The 27,111-nt window shown below is 39.8% G+C and overlaps 1 protein-coding gene across 2 annotated transcripts in view; it reads right to left on the minus strand.

The window, feature by feature from the left end:
- LOC137631547 (phospholysine phosphohistidine inorganic pyrophosphate phosphatase-like) overlaps nucleotides 1-26,287 on the minus strand; it is a 197,866-nt gene extending 171,579 nt beyond the window's left edge. Inside the window, exons 1-2 of one of the 2 annotated variants that reach the window (XM_068363336.1) lie at nucleotides 26,237-26,287; nucleotides 25,092-25,142 (exon numbers count right to left, since the gene is read on the minus strand). The gene's annotated coding sequence lies outside the window, so the exon portion shown is untranslated. Of the gene's footprint in view, nucleotides 1-24,637; nucleotides 24,656-25,091; nucleotides 25,143-26,236 lie in introns of those variants that run through there. The other variant, XM_068363339.1, reaches the window with a different exon arrangement.
- Between the last annotated feature and the right edge of the window lie 824 nt (nucleotides 26,288-27,111).

Here is a 27,111-nt window from a genome sequence, read left to right on the forward strand (position 1 = left end):
ACTTCATTCATTTGTTACTATATCAAGCATCTCTTCCATTTATGCAGCTGATTAGAATTAAAAAGAAATATTAATTCAGAATATTTTCACTTTCCATGTACCGCAGTGTTGTAACTTGGTTGTAGGAAGCAAATAATTCGTACATTCATACTTATCATCTGCTTACTGTGTTGTGAGTTCCAGACTTTATGGTACGTCATGATATACTTAAGTACTGTTTGTTTTTTATAATAATAATTATAATAGGAATAATAATATACATTATCATTACATTATTATAATATGTTTAGCAGCTAATAATAGATTATCCATGACAACGAAGAAAGATTGGTCATGTTTGTAAACATCCTGTTTGACTCTCAGATGATTGAAATACATGACATCTGACAGATTGCAACATTAAAAGATTTAGCTTTTTTTCCCCATAACTTTATTCCCAAGGAAAATATTAAAGGGGCCATGAAAATTTTCGCAGTTTTTTATCAAGGAAATAATAAAAAAATCTCCTTCCTCTTTAGTCCTAAGATCACCTAATTGTCTTTAAATAGTTTATTTATAAAATCTGACCAATAAAATTAATTGTTTATATATTTATGACGATGGTGATAAGTGCATATAAAATAACTCAAAAATATTTTAATTTGTTGAAATCTTTTCCTTTGAAGTTTATCGCAATTTGAATTTTTTAATTTTGTTTTTGGAGGGTCGTAGATTTTAAAAGAATTTAGGTTTTAGTAAAATTTTAAAATTATTCTAAAGTCTAAACAACTGATTTTCACTTATTAGTACTGTAATTAAAATTTTCTTGTCAAGTCTTAAATATCTCAAAGAGCAAACATATTAGTAGTATGGTGCCAAAAAAAAAATTACCTTAGTAGTTTGCATTGAAATGATTACAGTGGTAACTTTTCTTGAATTATATATACAATACTGTACTGGAGTTTAATCAAGCTTCCCAGAAAATATAAATGATAGATTTGATGATTTCTAGTATTTTGTAATTGTCTCCTTATCTGCTACATTAAAGTTTGTGGCAACAAATATAATCTTATATTTATTAATTTGTCAAGACTGGATGAAACTTGTGGTGAATTTTTAAAGTATATATTATGGTTTGCGGTGTATTAGCACATTAGTTTGTTATACAGTGTTTTGGTTTGTTGTGCATTTATTTTACCTTAAGAATATTGTATAGGCATTTATACTTTGGATCAAAAAGAAAATGCTGTACATTACATAACATACGAACAAACTTAAAATTCATTAGTCCTTTTTATTCTTTGCCCTTTATGTTATTTTATGTACAGTATTAACCAATGTATATAAAACATGCAATATAATTTTAAATCAAAGTGAATTTTTTCACTTTTTTCAGTATTTACTACAGAAATGGCACGGTTTCATTTTGTCTGTTATTATTTTTCAGTCTTTAACAATTATAAAATTTTAGCATACAGTATAAGTACTATACTGTATTTCTTTACTGAAACTTTTAAACAAGTGCTGTGAAATTTTTTTTTTTTTTTTTTTTTTAGTGAATCATACCACTAAGCAATATTATCCAGTTTCTTCTACTCAGAATTATGAGAAAATCAATAGTTTTAATGTCATTCAATTTACTTTTCAATGAAAAGATTTTAGGTTGAAAAACATGTACATGGATTCCAAGTTGAAATTTAGAATTTGGTCATATTTTTTTACTTTACATTATAGGTTTCCTACTCATTTAACCATCACCCTAAACAACTTTGAATTGAAAAAAATATACTTTAATGCAATAAAAGAGCTCATTTAAATGAATTATCTTAAGTTATGCAGAGGTTGTGTGCTTCACTCTTTATGATAATTGGCCTGACAAATAAAGTAAAAAATCATTCTTTTCAATCTGACTTAGGATTTGTGAAGGGCAAGGATATAGATAAATATATGTGTATTTGTTGTAAAACAAATGAAGAGATTGCATATGCACTACTGTACTTATACAGTATATTTTAATTTTCAATATTAAACTTAGCCGGTGATCATATAGCTGTCAGCTCTGCTGCCCGACAGAAAAACCTAAGGACAAAATACGCCAGCGATCGCTATACAGGTGGGGGTGTACATCAACTGCGCCATCTGTCGAGCAGGTACTCAAGTACTCCATGTCAACACAGAACCAATTTTCTCTCTGTCGTGCCACTGGCAAGACCTACTAAATACGCTGTTACTAACTGGATTTGTTTTCACAACTATTTGGTGAAGTACACTATTCTAGTTTTGAGCTTTCGCTATGCAGGGGTTTTATCTTCATCTCAAAACTTGAACTCGTTTTGGATAGATTTAATTATGGTGACAAAGAGAGTATGGACTCTCTTTCACTTTTAAATGGCCGACCCTTCCCTTAGACGGAAGTGTGTTTAGGTTTTTAGTAATTTTGCTTAACACGTTATAGATCTATATATTTTATATCTCTCCGCCTTTATTAGGCCTCTTCGATTAACTTTCCATTTATTATAAACATATAAAAAGAAATTTTTATGTTTTGTTTATATGCGACCTTTCCTGATAGTAGGCGGTCCTAACTTGGAACCGAAGTTAATCAACGTTGAGCCCGTTATATCGTATTTAGCCTTTAAAGAATTTAAAACTTTTTAAATTTAATGTTTTATGAAAGAATTTCTTTGACAGTCTCGTACTGTTTTCAAAGATGAACTAACGTTTAGTTTTTTAGACTACGCAGTTGTTGACGTTCAGGACGTTCAACATGCGATCTATCGTTACGATAGAGAGAGAGTGTATCACGGTTTCACTTTGCAGTAAGAATAAATCGATTCTGACGTTTCGTTCATTCTTTCTTAGCTTAAATGGTTTAAATTCTAAATTAAAGGAACTTTTTATTTGGAAAACCTTTCAGTTTTTTTCCTTTAGCCAAATAACATGTTTTGACGATATATAATTGGGCTCTTCTCTCAGGTGCGAAATCAAGAGAGAAAGAGAGAGAGAGATAGAGACGGAGGGAGAGAGAGGAGAAAAAACGTTCCGTTCAAGCGGGTACAGTTGTTCTCGTGTTACTCTCCTCCCTAGTCGCTGTACGGGGAAGAAGGTAAAACGTTTCTAGGGTTTTATTCTTGTCCCCAGGCTATGTGCGGTGAGAGATTGTAAACGTAGTTTATTTGAACTAGTGTTTAGTCTCTTTCCCAGCCACTGAATTCTTTATCTTTATATATGTTTTCTGTTTTTGCTAGTATTAATGAGCTGCATTATACAACTGTTTTCGCAATTACTACCTTTTAATGAAGGGTAGAATTGCGTGTTTCAGGTAGAAATCAGTAAAAGTTTCGATTTCAGTGAAATAAGTGCAAAACAGAAAATCGAAGTGATAAAGTGATATGCGCAAAGTGTTACAGTGTTGCGTCCGAGGGTTCGTCTGTTCGTGCCTGTCGTTCACCTAGTCCGGGACCTCTTGCAAGCTCCCAAGCCCAGGGGAGAAGTAATGTCGAACGACTTATGGGTTCGTCAGGCCTTGATCAACGAACAGACGTTTCCCTCCGTGGTTTCGGGCGTATCTACCCAAGATCGCCCCACCCACACAAAGACGAGAGAGCCCATTTACTTCTCGTCTGCGGAAGAGGTTTCTCGTAAGAAACCATGGACCAAGGTCTCGCAGCTTATTAAGTGCAAGTCGGTCCCTTCCGCGCAAGTCCAACGGCCCAGTTGTAGCCACTGGGTCAGTTCGGATTCGCTGCAGTCTTCCGACGACTGCTCACCTCCTAAGAGAGGCAAAGCGGTACCGCAACAGGCAGTAACACCGTCTGTTGCCGCACCTGCTGCTGTAGACCCTAAGTGGTCTTTGCTACAGTCTATGCAGACACAGTTAGCATCTTTTATGCAGGAGTATCGTGCGGAGAAGGTTGACGCTGCACCCGTTAGCCTACAACCAACCACGGTTGTGCGTACAGTAGACGCTGACGCTACCTGCTCCCTCACTCCGGCTGTGAGAGTTCCACCACCCATGCGCAGTGTACCCTGCCAGCCGCACGTTGACGTTCACAGACGCACGGAACCCTCCGTTGACGTTCGCGAGTTACAACAACAACCTAAGTTGTTTTGTTTTGACGCGGTGCGGCAACCTCCGCATTCTAGAGTTGTTTTGACTGCTCAGTATAGACAGTCAAAGCAGTCTCGAGTGAACACTGTATGTCCTCACGCACCTGTTGTGGTTGACAGTTCAGTTGTTGACAGTTCACAGACTGTCAAGCAGTTACATGACGTTGCCTTCTGGTCTGCTACTAATGCACCAGTGCTGTATGTCCTCACGCACCTGTTGTGGTTGACAGTTCAGTTTTTGACAGTTCACAGACTGTCAAGCAGTTACATAACGTTGCCTTCTGGTCTGCTGCTAATGCACCAGTGAGACCCTCACTGAGATAACCTAGCTTTTCTCGGACAAGGTTCCTGTAGATGAGAAAGTGCTGTTCTCCCTCCTACTGATATTCCTTTGAGGACTCTGTCATTTGGAGAGGAGCCTTAAGCTGCTTAGCCTCCTATGGACTTTAATTAAATCATGATGATTTTTTAAGGATCTTCGTCCGGATCTTGTAACTGCTGCTCCTCGTTCGCCTAACGTCAGAACTTACACTAGGCCTAGCTACTTCGAAGCCGTTGTTAAGCTAGTGCTCTCTCGCTCTCCTAGAGAGCGTTACGTTGGCTAGGCGACTGGTTTTTGCACCAGGAGGAGTTTTAGGGATACAGCCTTTGATTTCCCTTCTTTTAAACTGGCTTATAGAGCGAGAGTCTGATAGGACACGAGAGAAGTTCTCGGCTTGGGAGTTCATGCCTCTGCCCAGATAGACTTCTCAATTCTGGTAGACTCGCCCTGGCGCCTAGCCAGGAGACGCTCCAAGTTGTTTACAGGTCAACTTCTCAACTTTTGTCGAGCCTTTGAAGTTTTGCTGTACTATTATGTCACACATAACAAGGCTTCCAGGGATGGTAAATGGTTCCGCCTCAGTCGCTAACCCCGTCTGTTGCCACACCTGCTCCCGTAGACCCTAAATGGGCTTTGCTGCAAGACATGCAGTCCAAGCTTGTGTCCTTGATAGAGGACTTAAATACGGAGAAGAACCTTCTGGCCAACAACCTTCCAACCGGTTGGTTGTGCGCCCTGTTGACGCTGAGGTATCCTACTCGCGTCTGCCAGTTGAGGTGGTTCCTCCACCGATGCGACCCAGTGTGGGTTGCCAGTCGCACGTTGACGTTAAGCGACGCTCGGAGGTGGTTGTTGACGTTCAGTGTATCACTAGGAAGACGTTCAACAACCAGCAGAGGTGACTTGTTGTGACGCAGTGCGTCAACCTCAGCAACCCGGTAGGGTGTTGACTGCACAACCCAGACAGTCTAGACAGTTTCGGGTTGACGCTGTACTTCCTCGCGCACCCATGGTTGTTGACAGTTCACAGACTGTGCAGCAGTGCCATGATATTGCGTCCGGCTCCGTCACGCATCCACCAGTGCGACCGGATTCAGCGAGTCAGACGTTGCCCACTCCGTTGCCGTTTCCTCATCAGTTTCGGATGAGGAACCCTCTGAGGAGGACGTTGCTGAACAAGACGATCAACCCCCAGCCCTGCTATCCATCCAGAAGATGCTGAAGAAGGAACGCTGCCCAGTCAGGCTGTGGATGAGTCTGGTAGGGACACTGTCATCCGTGGATCAATTTGTGTCACTAGGAAGACTACACCTCCGTCCTCTTCTATACCATCTAGCTTTTCACTGGAAAAAGGACAAGACGCTAGAAGCGGTCTCGATCCCGGTTTCCGGAAAGATAAAGTCTGGTCTGACTTGGTGAAAGGACTATATCAACCTTAGAGAGGGTCTTCCCCTGACTGTTCAGACTCCCAACCACGTTCTCTTCTCGGACGCATCGGACGTAGGCTGGGGTGCGACATTAGACGGTAGGGAATGCTCGGGATTATGGAACTCGAGTCAAAGGACAATGCATTTCAACTGCAAGAAGCTACTGGCAGTACGTCTGACCTGGAAAAGCTTCAGGTCTCTCCTTCAAGGCAAAGTGGTGGAGGTGAACTCGGACAACACCACGGCTTTGGCGTACATCTCCAAGCAAGGAGGGACCTACTCTCTGACATGGTACGAGATCGCAAGGGACCTCCTCACCTGGTCAAAAGGTCTAGACATTTCACTAGTAACGAGGTTCATCCAAGGCAACTTGAATGTCATGGCAGATTGTCTCAGTTGGAAGGGACAAATAATTCCATCAGAATGGACCCTCCACAAGGATGTATGCAAGAGACTTTGGGCCACCTGGGGCCAGCCAACCATAGATCTCTTCGCAACCTCGATGACCAAGAGGCTCCCAATATTTTGCTCACCAATCCCGGACCCAGCAGCAGTTCATATAGATGCCTTTCTACTAGATTGGTCACATCTAGATCTATATGCATTCCCTCCGTTCAAGATCGTCAACAAGGTACTGCAGAAGTTCGCCTCTCACGAAGGGACAAGGTTGACGCTAGTTGCTTCCCTCTGGCCCGCGAGAGAATGGCTCACCGAGGTACTTCGATGGCTAGTAGACGTTCCCAGAACACTTCCCCTAAGGGTGGACCTTCTACGTCAGCCACGCGTAAAGAAGGTACACCAAGGCCTCCACGCTCTTCGTCTGACTGCCTTCAGACTATTGAAAGACTCTCGAGAGCTAGAGGCTTTTCGAAGGAGGCAACCAGAGCGATTGCTAGAGCAAGGAGAACATCCACCCTTAGAGTCTACCAATCGAAGTGGGAAATCTTCCGAAACTGGTGCAAGTCAGTATCCGTATCCTCGACCAGTACCTCTATAACTCAAATAGCTGACTTTCTCTTTTATCTGAGGAAAGAACGATCTCTTTCAGCTCCCACTATCAAGGGTTACAGAAGCATGTTGGCATCAGTCTTCCGTCACAGAGGCTTAGATCTTTCCAACAATAAAGATCTACAGGACCTCCTTAAGTCTTTTGAGACCACGAAGGAGCGTCGTTTGGTTACACCTGGTTGGAATTTAGACGTGGTACTAAGATTCCTTATGTCAGACAGGTTCGAACCGCTACAATCAGCCTCCCTGAAAGATCTCACCTTTAAGACTCTTTTCCTGATATGCTTAGCCACAGCTAAAAGAGTCAGTGAGATTCATACCTTCAGCAAGAACATCGGATTCTCATCCGAAACGGCTACATGTTCTACAACTTGGTTTTCTAGCCAAACACGAGCTGCCTTCTCGGCCTTGACCAATATCGTTCGATATTCCAAACTTATCGTATGGTTGGAAATGAACTAGAAAGAGTCTTATGTCCTGTAAGAGCTCTTAAGTTCTATTTAAAAACCTTTACGAGGCCCGTCTGAAGCTTTATGGTGTTCAGTTAAGAATCCATCTTTGCCTATGTCAAAGAATGCTTTATCCTTTTTTATCAGACTGTTAATACGAGAAGCTCATTCCCATCTGAATGAGGAAGACCAAGCTTTGCTGAAGGTAAGGACACACGAAGTTAGAGCTGTCGCAACTTCCGTGGCCTTTAAACAATTTAGATCTCTGCAAAGTATATTCGACGCAACCTATTGGAAAAGCAAATCAGTGTTCGCGTCTTTTTATCTTAAGAATGTCCAGTCTCTTTACGAGAACTGCTACACTCTGGGACCATTCGTAGCAACGAGTGCAGTGGTGGGTGAGGGCTCAACCACTACAATTCCCTAATTCCATAACCTTTTTTAATCTTTCTCTTGAAATGTTTTATTATTGTTTTTGGGTTGTCCGGAAGGCTAAGAAGCCTTTCGCATCCTACTTGATTTGGCGGGTGGTCAAAGTCATTTCTTGAGAAGCGCCTAGATTAGAGGTTTTGATGAGGTCCTTTAGTATGGGTTGCAACCCTTCATACTTCAGCTCCTAGGAGTCGCTCAGCATCCTATGAGGATCGCGAGGCTCAGTAAGGAAGACGTACTTAAAAAGGCAGAGTAATTGTTCAAGTCGACTTCCTTACCAGGTACTTATTTATTTTATGTTTGTTATTTTGAATAACTGCTAAAATGAAATACAAAATACTTAGCTCATAATAATGTCAACATGTAATGCTGGTCTCTACCCACCCCCCTGGGTGTGAATCAGCTATATGATCACCGGCTAAGTTTAATATTGAAAAATGTTATTTTCATTAGTAAAATAAATTTTTGAATATACTTACCCGGTGATCATAGATTAAAAGACCCAGTGGGCAGAGGAGAAAATTGGTTCTGTGTTGACATGGAGTACTTGAGTACCTGCTCGACAGATGGCGCAGTTGATGTACACCCCCACCTGTATAGCGATCGCTGGCGTATTTTGTCCTTAGGTTTTTCTGTCGGGCAGCAGAGCTGACAGCTATATGATCGCCGGGTAAGTATATTCAAAAATTTATTTTACTAATGAAAATAACATTTTTGGTACTTGAACTAGTATTTTTATTAATATATTTTTTGTATCATTAATAATCTTTCTATTTCTGTGAAATTAGGTTGGTGAAAATTTTGGCAAACTATTTAAACTGAAGTGTATTCAAAATTACTTTTTAAAGTGTTTCTCAGTGGATTACAAATGCTTGTCTCTTTCCGGTCTCATAATTGATATAAAAGTCTTATTATTCTTTTTACAAAGGAATGATCTATGAATAGATTTTTTTTTTCTTAGTAGGATCTCAAATCACTTTTGTTTCTAATTCTTTGAAAATTTTTTATATTATAATGGTCTATTTTTGCCAATTTATTTATTTGTGTCAACATTAACATACCTGAAGGTATTATAAATTTAATTTTCAGACTAATACTGATGATAACAAGCAATAAAACACCAAACCTAATAGAATACACAAAAATGTTTAGGTATTTGCCATTTAATTCCTAATGTTAAATGTTAATTTTATATTGTATCTGTCGAAAAAATCAGGTTGGTTAATGTGCAGAAACTAAAATAATTTTTTTCTCCATCAATGTTTCTTATGACAATTAAAAAAAAATATTTATGTGCTGCATAAAAATGTATGGTAATATAGTTTGATATGCTAAAACTGGAATTACTTTGTTTTGTTCTTTTACGGGACCATGTTTTGTATATTTGCCGAGTTAAGTTTTATACATCATCAATAGCATCTCTCAAAAGGGAGCTAAATATCTACATTAGATCAATGAGTGGGAGATATGGTTCATTTCTATAAGTTATAAATTTTATACTAATAATCATTGCATCGTATTTTCAGCAATGCCCCATGTTATAATATAGTCATTCCCAGCATTTGAGTAATCACAAATCTTTAAAATGTGTATTCATGGGGAAAAAAAATAGAACTAGACTATTATTTTCTCAGACTATTATTTACTTGCACAGACGCAAGTATCAGTTAACGAACCTTGTGCGCAGCTCCACAGAATGATACGAGGATTAAGTACATCACTTTGTAATCACCAGGAAAAGTATCACTCACCACTAGCATTCATCATTCACATTACTATACTCAAGCAATCATCATTCACAGCACTATACCCATTAAGCAGAGTTATAATGATTGTGAAATTGTTCCAAAGTATGTTAAACTCAAGAGGAAAAGGGTTTCTTCCACTGATAAGTGACAGGTTAGCTGGTTTTTAATTCAGGGTGCTGGTTTTAATGAGAATGAAGGTCAATTAGGCTAATTTAGAAGTTCACTGGAGACAGCTTTAGTAACTAATATTATTGCATCTTAGTGATTTTGTAGTGGATAAATACTTTATGTATAGTCACGAAACACAGGTGAAAAGGATTATGGTTTTAAGTCCGCAAGCCCATTTAATATAAGCATGTGACTAAAGATGACCCAAATCATAAGATACAATACTCGACATGAGTATTGAATGACTCGCTCTTTATAAAAGATAGTACAATATTCAGAACTCTTAAGTAACTTAAAGCATGTTTAGGGAATCCGAAGGTAGATGGCAGCTTCAGTACAAACATGGATGACTTATTAAGGAAATTAGTTTTAGAGGCGAGCAAATATTTAAAGATGATAAGGTTGAGGTCTTCCACGTGCATGTTAAGAACTAAACATATACAGCAAAGGAAGTCCTCAAGGCCCATAGATTTAGATTTGTAAAGTATATGGTAGGACCCTTCTTTGCACTTAGTGCCAAGGGGAATTTCAAATGGAAGCCTTTGATGGTGTACTTTATAAGGAAAATAAACTATAGTCAGTTGATAAAGGAAATATAGTAGAGATTATATATCAGTAAATTGGGGGATAGTACCACATAATGTAGATGGCAGCCAAATCATTCTGGAACTGGTTTAATAATTAATTTGTCCTTTTATATAATTTTTAAATGAAATGGATGATACTGTACATTGTTTCACTGCTGTTGTTATACATAGCTCAAGAATCCCCACCTGAATATTTAGGTTTTCTTCATTTCTTCTAATGTATTTCTGAGGATTCAAGAGGTACAGTACTGTACTCAGGAACTTTAGTGCTGCATGTTTGAAATTGACCAACAAATTATTGATATCATTGGCTTTTTTATCATAGCATGGTAGAATGTGTACATATGGTAACAATCAACCTACTGTACTTTGAAAAATTATGACGTGACAGTGTAGATTTTGAAGGGTTCACTAATTTGGAGGAGAAAATTCTTTATTCCCAGCTTTACTTCACCATATCTATTACATTCTGCTAGTGAAGAAACTACTGTCAGTAAAGAAGTAGCATTAGGTATTTTAAATTAGAAAGAGGAGCAGAGGCACCTCTAACTGAAGTAAACAATGCATCAAGCTTTTCTTGGTGGAGGTAACCACCCTGAGAGAAATATAATGTAGGGACAAGAAAATCGCATCATTTCCTACGTAATTGTTGCCTCATTCATTTTTTGTTCAAGAACTCGCATCGAATTTTAGGTTTGGAATTTTACTGTGTATGTGCCGTACATGTACATACATAAACCTTATTGGCCACAATCCATAATACCCACCACTCAGTACTGCATGAGGGATGATTTTGACCTACCACCATTTTGAATGCCAATACAGTATTTAGCATTTTTTTATATATTAACACCATATTATGTAGGGTTGTTGCATTGTACTTAGAATTTCCAAGTATTGTATATTGGCCCATTCAGTGTTAACCCTCATCCTCTGACATGCGCTGTTAAGATTAGCCATCTTTAGTTCCAAATATAAAAGTAAAGGTGAAATCAATATGACTGTCAAAAATGTGTAGCATTGTGTAGAAAATTATATATGGAAAGAGCAGCAGGATGAGGAGTGTAATTCACAACTAAGGATTGAATTTTGTCAGACTTAGAGAAATCCTTTGTAAAAATGACTCTTTATTTTCACTGTATAAATTTCTTTTTGGAATTTCATTCCCATCTGGTCCAAATTCTAATCCATGCTTCTTTGTCATAGCATTGTGCACTTCCTACAGGTTCGCATTCTACCATTTTCTATTTTACAACTTTAAATGATTGTTCCTCTTCCTGTCTCATTTTTCTCTTAACACCATATATCTCTACTTCTTTTCGTGATGGATACATTTCCCGAGCTCTTCAATGAGGAGTATCAACATTTTGTAGCCAAATGCCATTTCAGTTCAGTATCTTATCTATTTACCAAGTAATTACATAAATCATTGTCCTTTTTTTTTTTCTTGCAGTTCACAATCTTATAGGTTACCAAGGTAATAGAAATGTTTAGCCTTCTCCAAGCTCTAACCCCATCAAAACAATGTTCCTCCACCTCTTCATTATACTGTACATGCCTGACATCTTAGAACTTATTATACAATGTAAAAGTTGTGCATCTCTTCTGATAGTATCCATTATTTGAATTGTGTAATACATTATTGCATATACTTATATATGATGTGGATGGTAGCCTGGGCCACTTTCTGGACTATACAGTACCTTCTCTTTTAATGTCTTAACTGTTAACAATCTTTGTTCACAGAACTTTCAATCCTCTCTTAATCCCACAACTCCATCTTATAAATATTTCCAAAACTTCTTCCTTTGGTTCTGCTGTTTACATAAACTCATCACTATAGTATACAAATAGCTCCCAGTACCCTTTATCAAACATCGTAATGTAGCCTCTTGTATTACTATGATGAACAATGAAGGGTTTAGTGTTGAACTTGAATGATCAACATTTTGCATACACTCATGTAGCATATTTGCTTCAGCGTTCAATGTCGATTCTGTGTAATGATATGTCAGTTGCTCTGTTGTTAGCTCATTGGATCTTTCTATAGTCCATTTCTTTTAGCGATGCATATTTGCAGCGACTCGCGGCGGTGTCCTTTTAGCTCGGAAAAGTTTCCGGATCACTGATTGGTTGGACAAGATAATTCTAACCAATCAGCGATCAGGAAACTTTTCCGAGCTAAAAGGGCACTGCCACGAGTCGGTGCAAATATGCATCACTAAAAGAAATGGACTAAAGTACTTTCTGCCTTTGTTGAAGGTGTGCTTGCTGGTTTTTGTGATTTTTCAATGTCGTCTCATGATCTATTGTTATATGATACTGTATATCTTTCTCCCATTTGTTTAGTGATACTCCAGGAGTTGCTGCAAGTATTGCCTTTGTCGTCAGTTGTATTTTTTTTAAGTAGTTTTTCTTAACTTCTCTTCCATACTTTCATACCATACTTCCTAAATCTTACCAGTGCATTGCCGTTTCCTCTACATCTCTGCCTTTATGATGTTTTCACAGATTTTCATAACTTTCCAGTGATTTCTTTTCTACTTTTTTTTAAACAAGATATTGTTTAATGTTATATCCAATGGTACAGATTACAATTAGTCCTTTTTTTAAGGGCTCTCTGGACTTCTTTTAGATGTTAAATGATTACTCCCTCTTTCTTACCTTTTACTATGATTATCTGCTTATTTCCCATCTTATCAATATTTTCTTATTTATAGTGTCATTACATACAGTATTTTTTTGTCCGAGCTATGACTATGAAGTGAAGATACAAGGGAAAACCTTCATGATCCTCCTCCTTTTACATATGCCAATTTCACTCATCTCTCGCCAATTACATCGATGTCAGTGACTTCTCATAACTTATCATTGTATGTCAGGCAAAGTAAGCCTAGTCTGTCAAGTGTAGAGTTTAGAAGATTTAAGCTGTATTCATTATTATATTGCTTTAGTTATAAAGCAATCTTATTGTTCTCTACAATTGTATATGGTTTTTAACCTTGAAAATATTTGTATACTGTACTGTATGGTAATTAAGCTTTACATACATTAGGTGCTTAGATGCACAATTTAATTTATTCTATGATGAACAATTAGACTGGGTGAATTTATAAATTTAAATACATCTTTTTACTGCATGAAGGAAACTTATTGAGGTATGAAAATGTTATCACAATCTTACTCTCTCTACTTAAGAACATGGGAGACTATAACTAATGAGAAATCACATGGCATAGCTCGGGTAGTTAACTTGCCCGCAATTGTAGGCCTACATATTATACATTATTTGTTATAGATTGTTATTTGCACAAGGGTGTAAATGCAAGAAGGATGAGAATCTCCTGTTTCCATAACTAATAAAGTACATTAAGAAATTATAAAAATAAGAAAGTAATGATTAAAAACAAAGAAAATCTCCAAAGTTGTTCACTAACAGGCCATTATCCAGACAATTGTCTCATAAAACCAGATAACATGGGTTGCTTAGTGCGTGAAAAGTGCATTGTGTTGCATTTAATTGTTGTGTTTCTGTTTGTAATAAACCCCTTATGAAAAAGTGTAAAGCTGTTATAACCTGAAAAATTTAATTTCTGTTTTTATTACAGTAATCAGTTACAAACAACATGGCTCAACTAGTCAGCATTAGGAAGTCAATAGGGCATCTTTGTGTAAATTTTATAACTTTTTTTTTTTTTACAAATGAGAAAAATATACAGTACTGTGTAAGCAATGCTGTAACAATATGGGTTAGCCCAGGGATTTGGTTAAACTCTCGTTTATAAATAGGTATTTGTAACAACGTTTGATGAACTGTAGTTGATGAGAAAATTACAATTTTTTGATTTGGAGGCACCTAACTTTATTTTCCTTTTACTGTATTTCAAAATTAAGATAACTGCTTAGAGCCTAATCCTCAGGAATAATTACAAATATCTGTACTTATTTGCAGAAAGATCAAAAGTTACTGTAACGAAAAATGTTATTTTCCTTAGTAAAATAAATTTTTGAATATACTTACCCGATGATCATATAGCGGCAACAGAGTTGCAGCTATATGATCATCGGGTAAGTTTAATATTGAAAAATCAAGATATATTGTATACCCATGACTCACTGATATTACTACTGAAAATCTATGATTTTATGTTAAGCACTAAATCTTTATCTTACTGGGAAGACGAGAGACCTCTTACCAAGTGAAGACCTGACGAGTGTAGATTTTGGTGCTGAAATATGATGTGAAGTTATTTTTATTCTCATTCAGCCATAGCCTTTGGGTGCCTTAGTTTTTTTTTAGATTTATAAAATTGTTTCCTAATAGATTTTTAATTTGGTGCTATTTGCTTTTGGTTAGCAAAATGTAGACTCATTTTGATATCCTATGCTATATTTGTATTAGTTTAGAACTTACTTAACAGTTAGGTTACCGTATTCTATTTTTTTCTAATTGTAAAAGAGATTAATCCAAAATGTATTTACTTTAGATGTAGTTTTACTATCCTTGTTTTTTATAAAAGGGTAAGGTTTATGGAATTATGTAGCGGGTATCATGTAATAATAATATAAAACACATTAAACCCATTTTTGCATTGTGGTGTTGATTCCAAAAAGAATCTCACACCGAAGCATACCAACTTTGCCCTTTCTTTGAATTGTTAACACTTGTTTGACATTGGGAATTTGATGAATAACCCATATGACCCAATAGCAGAAAGCTTAGAATTGAACATATCATGCTAAGACTTTTTTTATTGATAAATCTTATCTCTGTCACATAGCTAATATATATGAAGAGTGAGCTTCTCTATTTTAGGGTATAAAAATCATAATTTTCTTTACCCTTAAATTCCTCCCCCTTCTAAGGTCCAAATCTAGACAATTGCATCTACGTTATAAGTATAACCAAGTTGATAGCATTCTTTCTCTCAATGTGTGGTGTTAACCAATGGTTTGTTTCTTATGGAAGGTAGGACTTGGTTCAGGATTATTAAGGTATATCTTTTGATCTAGAGTAAATTATTGTATCTACTGTTTCTCTCCCTGTGTGATGTTTAACGATATTATGGTTGGTTTTATGTATGGTACAACTTAGTTCAGAATTATGAAGTCGTGTCTGTTAAGGTTTTGTGCTAAATGCTACAATAATAGGATAGAAGACTTGAACCCTCTTACCCCATGTGCCATGTTTAAGGTTCAGCAGAGAAAAATGTGTAGGCTTTGGGGAGTGGTTTAGTAATTGAAAGCTACAATTGTTAGGATAAAAGAATGAAAAGTTATGCAATATCTAATTTGTGGCTAAAAGAGATGAATAAGATGGAAATTTTAATAAGTAAAAGTGGTGATTTTCAATCGGTTGTCTTTATGGCTGCTGAGGTCAGAACAGAGTGAAAATATAGATATAAGGGTTGAAAACTGCTTATTTAAAAGCTAGATTGATTGAAATGTCTCTAGGATAATGGCCTTCCAAGGTCATATGACTCCAATATTGCCTTTCATTCCCATTTTATGGTTAATTTTTCAATCATCAGTTTCATTTCAGTATTTATTGGAATCCCTTCACTTTTAGTATTATGCTTTTCCCACTAGGGTTTCAGCTTAGCTTGTAATAATATCAATAAAGATAATAATAAATGCTTCATCCTCACACCCTCTTCCTTATCTGAACATTGCCTGTTCACTGCTTTTAAATTATCAATCTCTTTATCATTTGTCTTCCTTTTCAATCAAACTCATGACATATGTCCTCCCAGGTGTGCAAAACTATTATGCCCTTTTAATTTTTACACTTCATTTGTTTAATGGAACAATTTCTGGGTCGACCTGTGGCGCCCGGTGAAAAGAGTCCTTCTTATATATCTTTTCTGATAAAACCTTCCAATTATACCAGAGAAAGATAAAAGCATGGAATGCTGAGGTTACTACCCTTGCGCGAGCACCTTTTGGGTGTCGTGTATAAAGCAAAGGCGCGTGAAAACCACTATTCACAGGTTGTCTTCCATTTAGTTAATTCCTTCGTCAAAGGGATGGGCCGATACAAAGGCCCTAGCCAACCACCAGCGCCACACCACCACGCCACGACGCGAGCGCCATCTGAACATCATCCTTCTTTTGGAATCTTAAGTGTTGAATTTGTTTGTGGTGTCTCTCCCCAGAAATAGATTTTTCCTTCGTCAAAATCCCTTTATTGGCCTTGCCTATTCTTTTTTTAAATATTTTCCTTCCACAACAGCAGCCAGATGGCCAAACTATTGTTACCTTACTGCAACCTCTTGCAAGCAATCCAGATGACTTGTGGTATCTTAATTCATGACTTCCTTAATTTAATACTACAGGTCTATAGTACATGTGCTGTATGTTCAGACAGTCATCAATACAAATGCTTCATCTCCCTCAATTGGAAATCTTTTTAAAGTACTAGTAATATTCCAGCATAAAATATATATAATGTACTTTTGATATTGCCATATGACAAGCTCAGTATTATTAGTATGGGATCTCAGAGGGATTTTGTCAACTTCTAAGCATTTAACTGATACACAAGTTTGCTGGACTAACATTGGTTTGGTCAATGGCAGGAAATGCCATTCCCAAACTCTTGCTTAGTCAAAATAAGGGGATGCTATTTCGAAAATTCCCTCAGTTACAGGCCATCACCATCAAACAATCAATTACCACTGCCAGGATTGTGTGTGTGGAATGTTCCTAGCAAAAGGGGTCAAATCGTGGCCAAAAATTCGGTTGGTTAGCTGTAGGTGTCATCTCCAAAATAGTTTTAAAATATCACGCACATTTCTTTGAGTCCTCATAACCATTAACCAGTTAAAAAATTGTCTCAAATTGTCAGAAAAACTCCTCTGATTTAAACAAATCCTACTTCAAGTAATACTTTGTATTTGATTGTATGTCTGAGTTGGGATGCCTTAACTGGTGAAAGGGTTTGCGTATCACCATAATCAGGGACACCCATATTAGATTAAATTGGCTGTGAGCTATCAGACAAAAGCCTCCCACCAGCACCAATCTTCACTGGTCAGCATGGTGATAAAAACTGACCAAAACCCAAACATGAAAAAAAAGACATGTCTGATGCTTAGAAACGGCGGCACTTGTTAGTTGTGTGTGACTAAAGAGCATAACCATGACTAAATCCAACCAGCAATGGATATGTCCGTTTTCATAACCAGAAGGGTCGCAAATTGAGCGAAAAACACCAAAACTTGGTCTGCTGTTTGTATATGCTAATGCAATGTGTCCAATATTTCCGTATTTCTAATACACTCACTCGGTGTAATTTGTCTCTCTTTAAATTAATACAATTACAGAAAAATTAGGCAAGTTGATATTCCTTTACGCTAAACAGACTACTACTACCGATTTAATAAATTAACGAATACCTTGTATTTCTGTCATTAGATGGAGAATGGATAGATAAAATTTGGCATAAATGACCCAGCCCGGGGGTCTACCATGCATCGCCCAAATGCACCAAGGGTAAAATCCTGGGATCACAATGTGAGATTAAAACTGGAAGAGGTTGGAAAGTCAGATTGAAGAAAGAAAGCACTAACGGTGATAACGTAAAAGGATATAAAGCAGGTGTAGCTTAGGGTCTTAATACTGTAATGCCTAAAGATGTTATTTTCATTAGTAAAATAAATTTTTGAATATACTTACCCGATAATCATGTAGCTGTCAACTCCGTTGCCCGACAGAATTCTACGGGAGGGATACGCCAGCTATCACTATACTAGAAGGGGGTGTACTCACCAGCGCCACCTGTGGCCAGGTACTACAGTACTTCTTGTTGACACCGCCTCAATTTTTCCTCGGTCCACTGGTTCTCTATGGGGAGGAAGGGTGGGTCAATTAAATCATGATTATCGGGTAAGTATATTCAAAAATTTATTTTACTAATGAAAATAACATTTTTCAATATTAAACTTACCCGATAATCATGTAGCTGATTCACACCCAGGGGGGTGGGTGAAAACCAGTGTACATGACTAAAGGATAGCTAAGTATCCCGTATTTCATATAATCAGTTATCTCAGAATAACAATGAAATAATAAGTACCTGGTAAGGAAGTCGACTTGAACCGTTACTCTGCCTTTATTAAGTTCGTCTTCCTTACTGAGCGCAGCGTTCCTCTTAGGAGGCTGAATCAACTCTAAGGTGCTAAAGTATATAGGGCTGCAACCCCTACTAAAGGACCTCTACACAACCTCTAACCCAGGCGCTTCTCAAGAATGAATTGACCACCCGCCAAATCAAAAGGATGCGGAAGGCTTCTTAGCCTACCGTAACAACCCATAAAAACAACAATAAAAGCATTCAAGAGAAATGGTTAAAAAAGGTTATGGGATTAAGGGAATGTAGTGGCTGAGCCCTCACCTACTACTGCACTCGCTGCTACGAATGGTCCCAGGGTGTAGCAGTTCTCGTAAAGAGACTGGACATCTTTAAGATAAAATGATGCAAACACTGACTTGCTCCTCCAATAAGTTGCATCCATTATGCTCTGCAGAGAACGGTTCTTATTAAAGGCCATAGAAGTGGCTACGGCTCTCACTTCGTGGGTCCTTACCTTCAGCAAAGCAAGGTCTTCCTCCTTCATGTGAGAATGGGCTTCTCTAATCAGAAGCCTTATATAATACGAAACTCCGTTTTTGGACATGGGCATCGAAGGTTTCTTGATTGCACACCATAAGGCTTCTGACTGTCCTCGTATAGGTTTTGACCTATTAAGATAATATTTCAGAGCTCTGACAGGGCAAAGAACTCTTTCTAGCTCGTTACCTACCATGTTGGAAAGGCTAGGAATTTCAAACGATCTAGGCCAAGGACGTGAAGGAAGTTCATTCTTAGCTAAAAATCCGAGCTGTAAAGAACATGTTGCAGATTCGGATGTGAACCCAATGTTCTTGCTGAAGGCATGAACCTCACTGACTCTTTTAGCTGTTGCAAGGCAGATGAGGAAAAGAGTCTTGAGGGTAAGGTCCTTGAAGGAAGCTGACTGGAGAGGTTCGAACCTAGGCGACATAAGGAACCTTAAGACTACGTCTAGATTCCAGCCTGGAGTGGGTAAACGACGTTCTTTAGAAGTCTCAAAAGACTTAAGGATGTCTTGAAGGTCCTTGTTGGAAGAAAGGTCCAAACCTCTGTGGCGGAGAACTGAAGCCAACATACTTCTGTACCCTTTAATCGTAGGAGCCGAAAGGGATCTCTCATTCCTTAGGTGTAATAGGAAGTCAGCTATTTGGGTTACAGAGGTATTGGTAGAGGAAACTGCATTGGCTCTACACCAGCTCCGGAAGACTTCCCACTTGGATTGGTAGACTCTACGAGTGGATACCCTCCTTGCTCTGGCAATCGCACTGGCTGCCTCCTTCGAAAAGCCTCTAGCTCTAGCGAATCTTTCGACAGTCTGAAGGCAGTCAGCCGAAGAGCGTGGAGGTTTGGGTGCAACTTGTCTACGTGAGGTTGACGTAGAAGGTCCACTCTTAGAGGGAGAGTCCTGGGGACGTCGACCAGCCATTGTAGTACCTCTGTGAACCATTCTCTTGCAGGCCAAAGGGGAGCAACCAGCGTCAGCCGTGTCCCTTCGTGCGAGATGAACTTCTGAATGACTCTGTTGATGATCTTGAACGGTGGGAATGCGTAAAGGTCGAGATGGGACCAATTCAGCAGAAAAGCATCCACATGAACTGCTGCTGGGTCTGGAACTGGGGAACAGTACAAAGGAAGCCTCTTGGTCATGGAGGTGGCAAACAGATCTATTGTAGGCTGACCCCACAAGGTCCAAAGTCTGTTGCACACGCTCTTGTGAAGGGTCCATTCCGTGGGGATGACCTGATCTTTTCTGCTTAGGCGATCTGCTGAGACGTTCATGTTGCCCTGAATGAACCTCGTAACTAGGGTGAGGTTTAGACTTCTTGACCAAATGAGGAGGTCCCTTGCTATCTCGTACAGGTTCCTCGAATGGGTCCCTCCCTGCTTGGAGATGTAAGCCAAGGCTGTGGTGTTGTCGGAGTTCACCTCCACCACCTTGCCTAGCAGGAGGGACTTGAAGTTCAATAGGGCCAAATGAACTGCCAGTAGCTCCTTGCAGTTGATGTGGAGCGTTTCCTGTTCCTTGTTCCACGTTCCCGAGCATTCCTGTCCGTTCAAGGTCGCGCCCCAGCCCGAGTCTGATGCATCCGAGAAGAGATGAAGATTGGGGGTCTGAATCGCTAACGATAGGCCCTCCTTGAGAAGGAGGTTGGTCTTCCACCACAAGAGAGTGGTCTTCATCTCTTTGGTGACCGGGATAGAGACTGCTTCGAGCGTCAAATCCTTGTCCCAATGAGCTGCTAGATGGAATTGGAGAGGGCGGAGGTGGAGTCTCCCTAACTCGACGAACAGGGCTAACGATGACAGGGTCCCTGTGAGACTCATCCACTGTCTCACCGAGCAACTGCTCCTCTTCAGCATGCTCAGGATGCAATCTAGGGCTTGGCTTATCCTTGGGGCCGATGGAAAAGCCCGAAAATCCTGACTCCGAATCTCCATTCCCAGGTAAACAATGAATTGGGAGGGAATGAGCTGGGACTTTTCTAAGTTGACTAACAGACCCAGTTCCTTGATCAAGTCCAAAGTCCAGTTGAGACTCTCCAGACAGCGACGACTCGTGGAGGCTCTCAACAGCCAGTCGTCTAAATAAAGGGAGGCTCTGATGTCCGATAAGTGGAGGAATTTTGCAATATTCCTCATCAGATGCGTAAACACCATAGGAGCTGTGCTTAGGCCAAAACACAGGGCTTGGAATTGGTACACAACCTTTCCAAAAACGAATCTCAGGAAAGGTTGGGAGTCTGGATGAATAGGAACGTGAAAGTAAGCGTCTTTCAGATCCAACGAGACCATCCAGTCCTCCTGCCTGACCGCTGCTAGGACCGACTTCGTCGTCTCCATAGTGAACGTCTGCTTGGTGACATAAGCATTGAGCGCGCTGACGTCCAGCACCGGTCTCCAACCTCCTGTCTTCTTGGCCACCAGAAAGAGACGGTTGTAGAAGCCCGGGGATTGATGGTCCCGGACTATAACCACTGCCTTCTTCTGTAACAGGAGCGACACCTCCTGGTGCAACGCTAGCCTCTTGTCCTTTTCCTTGTAGTTGGGAGAGAGGTTGATGGGAGAAGTGGTCAGAGGGGGTTTGCGGCAGAATGGTATCCTGTAACCCTCCCTCAGCCACCTGACAGACTGGGCGTCTGCACCTCTCTTTTCCCAAGCTTGCCAGAAGATCTTGAATCTGGCTCCTACTGCTGTCTGGAGAGGAGGAGAGTCAGTGTTTGCCTTTTGAAGTCTTGGGACCTTTCCTAGACTTGCTCCTGGAAGAGTCTGGACGGGAGCTTCCTCGGCTGGGGGCTCTACCACGAAAGGGCGAAATAAACCTTGTAGCAGGAGTATCAGCCACTGGGGTGCGGTAAGTCCTGGGAACTGAGGGAGCAACCTTAGTCTTACGAGCTGAAGAGGCCACAAGATCATGAGTGTCTTTCTGAATCAGGGCCGCAGACAAGTCCTTGATAAGCTCTTCGGGAAACAAGAACTTAGAAAGCGGAGCGAAAAGGAGTTGAGACCTTTGACAAGGTGTGATGCTGGAAGAAAGAAAGGTGCAAAGTTGCTCCCTTTTCTTAAGAACTCCTGACACAAACATTGAAGCAAGCTCGCCAGATCCATCCCTAATTGCTTTATCCATGCAGGACAATAAAAGCATGGCCGAGTCCTTGTCCGCAGGGGAGGTCTTCTTGCTAAGGGCCCCCAGGCACCAGTCTAGAAAATTGAACATCTCAAAGGCACGAAATACACCCTTTAGGAAGTGATCTAAATCGGAGAAGGTCCAGCAAACCTTAGAGCGCCTCATTGCTGTTCTACGAGGAGAGTCGACCAAACTTGAGAAGTCAGCCTGGGCAGAGGCAGGGACTCCCAAGCCTGGTTCCTCTCCTGTGGCATACCATACGCCCGCTTTAGAAGTGAGCTTAGTAGGTGGGAACATAAAGGAAGTCTTCCCTAGTTGCTGTTTAGACTGCAACCACTCCCCTAATATTCTTAAAGCTCTCTTAGAGGACCTAGCAAAGACGAGCTTAGTATGCGTTGACTTAACAGGCTGCATGCCCAGCAAAAACTCAGATGGAGGAGAGCGGGGGGTAGCAGAAACAAAATGGTCCGGGTATACCTCTCTGAAAAGAGCCAGGACCTTACGAAAGTCAATGGGTAGAGGAGAAGACTTGGTTTCTTCCACGTCTGATGAGGGATCCAGGTGCGCAGCTTCCTCCTCAGAAACCTCATCACCAGAGTGTAGCGAAGTGAGAGGTAATGTAACAGTGGTATGCTGAACAGCAGAATCAGAACAAGCGGGTGCATAAACGCTTGTGGTTTCATCCTCAAGTCTCTGTTGCTGAGTTAAAACCTGAGGTTCAGGCTGCAAAGACTGGTCAAGAAGAGTAGAGGAAGGTAGGCGCATGGGTTGAGGTGGCTGACTCCTGGCATGAGTTTCTTGTCTCAAGAGTTGCGCTTGCTGTAAGGGTTGCGGATGCGCAGTAGCAGGTTCCTGAGGAACGAGTTGAGGTTCCTGAGGTGTGAGCTGCGAGAGTTGAGGTAGTGACTGCGCAGAACGCAGTTCTTGTCTCGCGAGTTGAGGTTCCTGAGGTGCTAGCCTAAGGTGTTGAGGTTCTCGCCTTGAGGAGGGTTGAGGTCGCTGCAGCGAGTGCTGAGGTGGCTGCCTCATGGATGGAAGAGGTTGTCGTACCTCAAGAGATTGTTGCCTCGCTGGTGGAACCGCAAGCGGAAGCGGAGGAAGTAAGGCATAAGTTTCCTGCTCCCATTGCTGAGGTTGCCTTAAGGAAGGCGGAGGTTGCTGCACACCGCTGGAAACTGGCAACTCAGTACGCGGTAAGGTATCCTGAGGAGCCTCAACTTCGTACGCCTGGCAGACTGGACTGCGGTTAGGCGGAGCGATCGCAGGAGGAGGTGTAACCTTCTCAGCCTGACACTCACGCATTAAGACCGCAAGCTGTGACTGCATGGACTGCAGCAAAGTCAACTTGGGGTCGACAGACGCTAAGGTCTGCTGAGGCAAAGCCTTAACAGAAGATGAGGTCTGTTGCGGCATCACCTTACCCCTCTAGGAGGTGTGCAGTCACCTGATGACTGCGGAGAGTCAGAGCTAATCCAATGACTGCAACCAGGTTGTAGAGCTCTTGAGGTCTGGACTTTGCGTTTGAGAGGTCTTGAGACCTGAGTCCAGCGTTTTTTCCCTGACATTTCTTCAGCAGACGAGTAAAAGACGGGCTCAATCGTCTGCGGGTGGGAGTGACGGTCTCTGTAAGACACGCCCGCAACCACCGAGGATACTTCTGTGCGCCGATCAAGGCCTGCCGAACCCTTTTGCCCTTCGACATTGCTTCTCCCCTGGGCTTGGGAGCTTGCAAGAGGTCCCGGACTGGGAGGACGACTGGCACGCACAGAAGTACCCTCACGCACCACACTGACACTGACACTAGCACTTGGCACCGCACTGACACTAGCACTTGTCACAGCACTGGCACTATCACCTCCCACTGCACTTTTGACCTTAAGTTCTTTGACTTCTGCCATAAGAGACTTATGGTCACTAACCACCGATTCCACTTTGTCACCTAAAGCCTGAATGGCACGCAAAACATCGGACATATCAGGTTGAGTACAAATAGTAAAAGGTTGAGGATCATGAGGTGAGGAAAAAAGTGAAGAGCGAGAAGAACTCCTCCTAACTCTCTCTCTCTCTAACTTGGTTGAATATTTCAGGAGTCGAACAAATTCAAGTTCCGAAAGTCCGGCGCATTCCTCACATCCATCTTCCAACTGACAGGGCCTTTCCCTACAGTCAGAACAAGCGGTGTGAGGATCTACCGAGGCCTTCGGAATACGCCTATTACAAGACCTACATCGTCTATGGGGTGGGGCTTGTGAAAGGTCAGACATCTTGAATCAAAGAGTTAGTCAAGGGGGATTCCAAATCAAGCAAAAAGATCGTTAACCATTAACCAGAACTAAATAAAAGCTATCTAAGCTAATAGAGAAGTTTCCAGTATAGCGACAGCCGAAATCTGAGAGAAATACTTCACCAAAAGCCGTGAACAATACTCCAAGATTATAAGCGTATCCCAGAACGTCTTGCCGGAAGCACGACAGAGGAAAAATTGAGGCGGTGTCAACAAGAAGTACTGTAGTACCTGGCCACAGGTGGCGCTGGTGAGTACACCCCCTTCTAGTATAGTGATAGCTGGCGTATCCCTCCCGTAGAATTCTGTCGGGCAACGGAGTTGACAGCTACATGATTATCGGGTAAGTTTAATATTGAAAATACAGGTTTGCTGATGCACTTACTTTACTTTGATGGCTGCTTTTCCTGTCCCATACAGCCCGAGAACCCCACTCTCTACAGGACCTCCACTGTCGTTTTACCTTGTTCGTTCACTGTATTTATCTTCTCAATTCACATATTGTTCATTTACTGTTAAATCGTCAGTCAAAAGACTCATGAAATAAGAAACTCTTCAGTTCCCTCTTGAAAGCCTTGATGTCTTCAATCATTCGAATGTTTCGTTGGAGCTTATTATATGGTCTCGGGGCCGCACATTTAAAGGCTCTGGAGCCTAGACATAAATCTAGGTTTCAACAGTTTGAAGCCATTGCAGTATAGGACTAAAGGTATTACTTCCATAATTTCAATGTGAATAAAGCTCTATATACGAACATAACAGAACAAAATGAATTCATTCAATATGGATGTAATTGCAGAATCTACTATGTGATTAGACTTGAATAGTTAAGAACATACCTTTTGCTGTACAGTATGACTGCTTTCTTGTGTTTGAGGTGTTATCTCCGTCTGAAAAAAAAATAGTTATATTAACTTTAAATATGTAATAATGCTTATTATTAAGATTGCAAATTATACAGAAAGGGGAAATGGTAATCTATCTCCGCACAATACACAATACAATCAAATTAAAATTGTCCACAAAAAAAATATATTTGAAAATTGGGACTTTCATATACTTTAAAGTAATACAGTATTAGCCATGAAAAGAAATAGCGGAGTTAGCTACAAGTGAAGAAAAATTATTCTCGAAATAAGAACATTGGGGATTATGGGTCATGGCTAGCCAACACCCGAGTTATATAAACAGAAAAACTTTCGACAATAGCCAGAATGTATAATAACATGGAGCAGATATTCTTTAAAATGTGGAGGGAAATTTTAGGGAGAAGATGAAAAATCAAACATTCTTATGCCAAACAGCCATCTTGTATTACTGATTTTACTGGTAAACGTGTTAGAAGATAAACAAGGGTAAGCTATATATAGGATACCATGAGTGAGATTTACTTGAAATATGACTGCCATATAAAAATAATGACATGAGAATTACAGGAGTCTATGCTTCATATGTCAATGCAGATTGGACATTTGATACAATAAGAACTGGGAAAACTCCTTTTTTTCAGCAATGGAACGTTATAGGCGTAGGGTAAGTTGTTTGGCAAATATCACAATTAGAATGCCTTGAGGTAAAGTGTCTACAAAACTATGCGAGTTTATAATCTACTTAGACTAAAACGTATAAAATATTTTGCATGAATACGTGGAGAAAATAGGATTTTGTGTAGAAGGCACAGTATAGATTTATCATCTCGGATTATTCTACTTACTTTACTTTTTACTTTTAGAGGTTTATTTCTCGCCCTCCATCAAACACTAAAGGTCTGTTCAGGCGAGCCTTGGTGTATGAAAAAGTAATTCCTTTCCAGTTAATATTTTGCTCTGTATCGTTATCAGTTATTTCGCTAGCATTTGTATTCAGGCTTAATAGTTTTCAGGTCACTATTATAACACTTTCTAAAAAGATAAGTCTTCAGGTTTTTCTTGAAGGCAGCCACATTTGTGCTATTCTAGACAGATACCCACGATAAAGTACCTACCGGTGAACAATTTCTAAAAATTAACAGCAAACTCGGTAATGTTTGGCTATAAATCGAACGTATTTACCATTTTCAGTACATTAATTAACTAAAATTTCTCCTTGCAAACTGTTCACAAAGTATACCACCGGGAGAATAGAAAATCGCTTGTATCACCGGGAAAGACGCCATAATACACCACTTTTTTGACACTGGTAATTTTCCCTGATAATTTCTGTTATTTCCTGAATAAATGTTCGAAAAATATTGATTTATTTTCAGTTTATTGAGAATAATCTCAATCGGACGTCAACATTACACTATTTAACTGACCGCTATTTTACCCTGTTAGGATAAAAGCCGGACGTCGCCCAGCGCAGTGTTGCCAGATCTACAGAAATTTCTGTATTTCTACTGGATTTCCCACAAATCTACAGAAATACAGAATTTTTTTCATTTTCATCATAAATCTACTGGATTTTGTTGCACATGACTCAGAAATTATCAAGAATTTGCCCTGATAGAGCCACCACCATGTTACGAATATAAACAAGGACTTCGCTTTGTGTCGGATATGTTTGTGTCAAATTCAGAACACTATTATTACCAGAGTGTCAAGACTACATCTGGATTGTGTACATATATCCAAAACGCTACAAACATACCACTTAAATTTAGACGTAAGTGATTTTGATTGATGAATATTTATTTCTAATAGATTATAGTGTTTTAATATTTTGAATTTCTTTCCTTTGCAAATGTTTGTTCAATCATCACGCCGGCTACTCGGCTAGGGTTCAGCCTATATGTTTAACTATGTATAACAATGAAATGAAAAGCCTGGGCTAAAAGTATTGTAATACTATGATACTCCAGTTTTCACTCTAAAATCATGA

This window comes from Palaemon carinicauda, chromosome 40, assembly GCF_036898095.1.
Source record: "Palaemon carinicauda isolate YSFRI2023 chromosome 40, ASM3689809v2, whole genome shotgun sequence".
Taxonomy (NCBI): domain Eukaryota; kingdom Metazoa; phylum Arthropoda; class Malacostraca; order Decapoda; family Palaemonidae; genus Palaemon; species Palaemon carinicauda.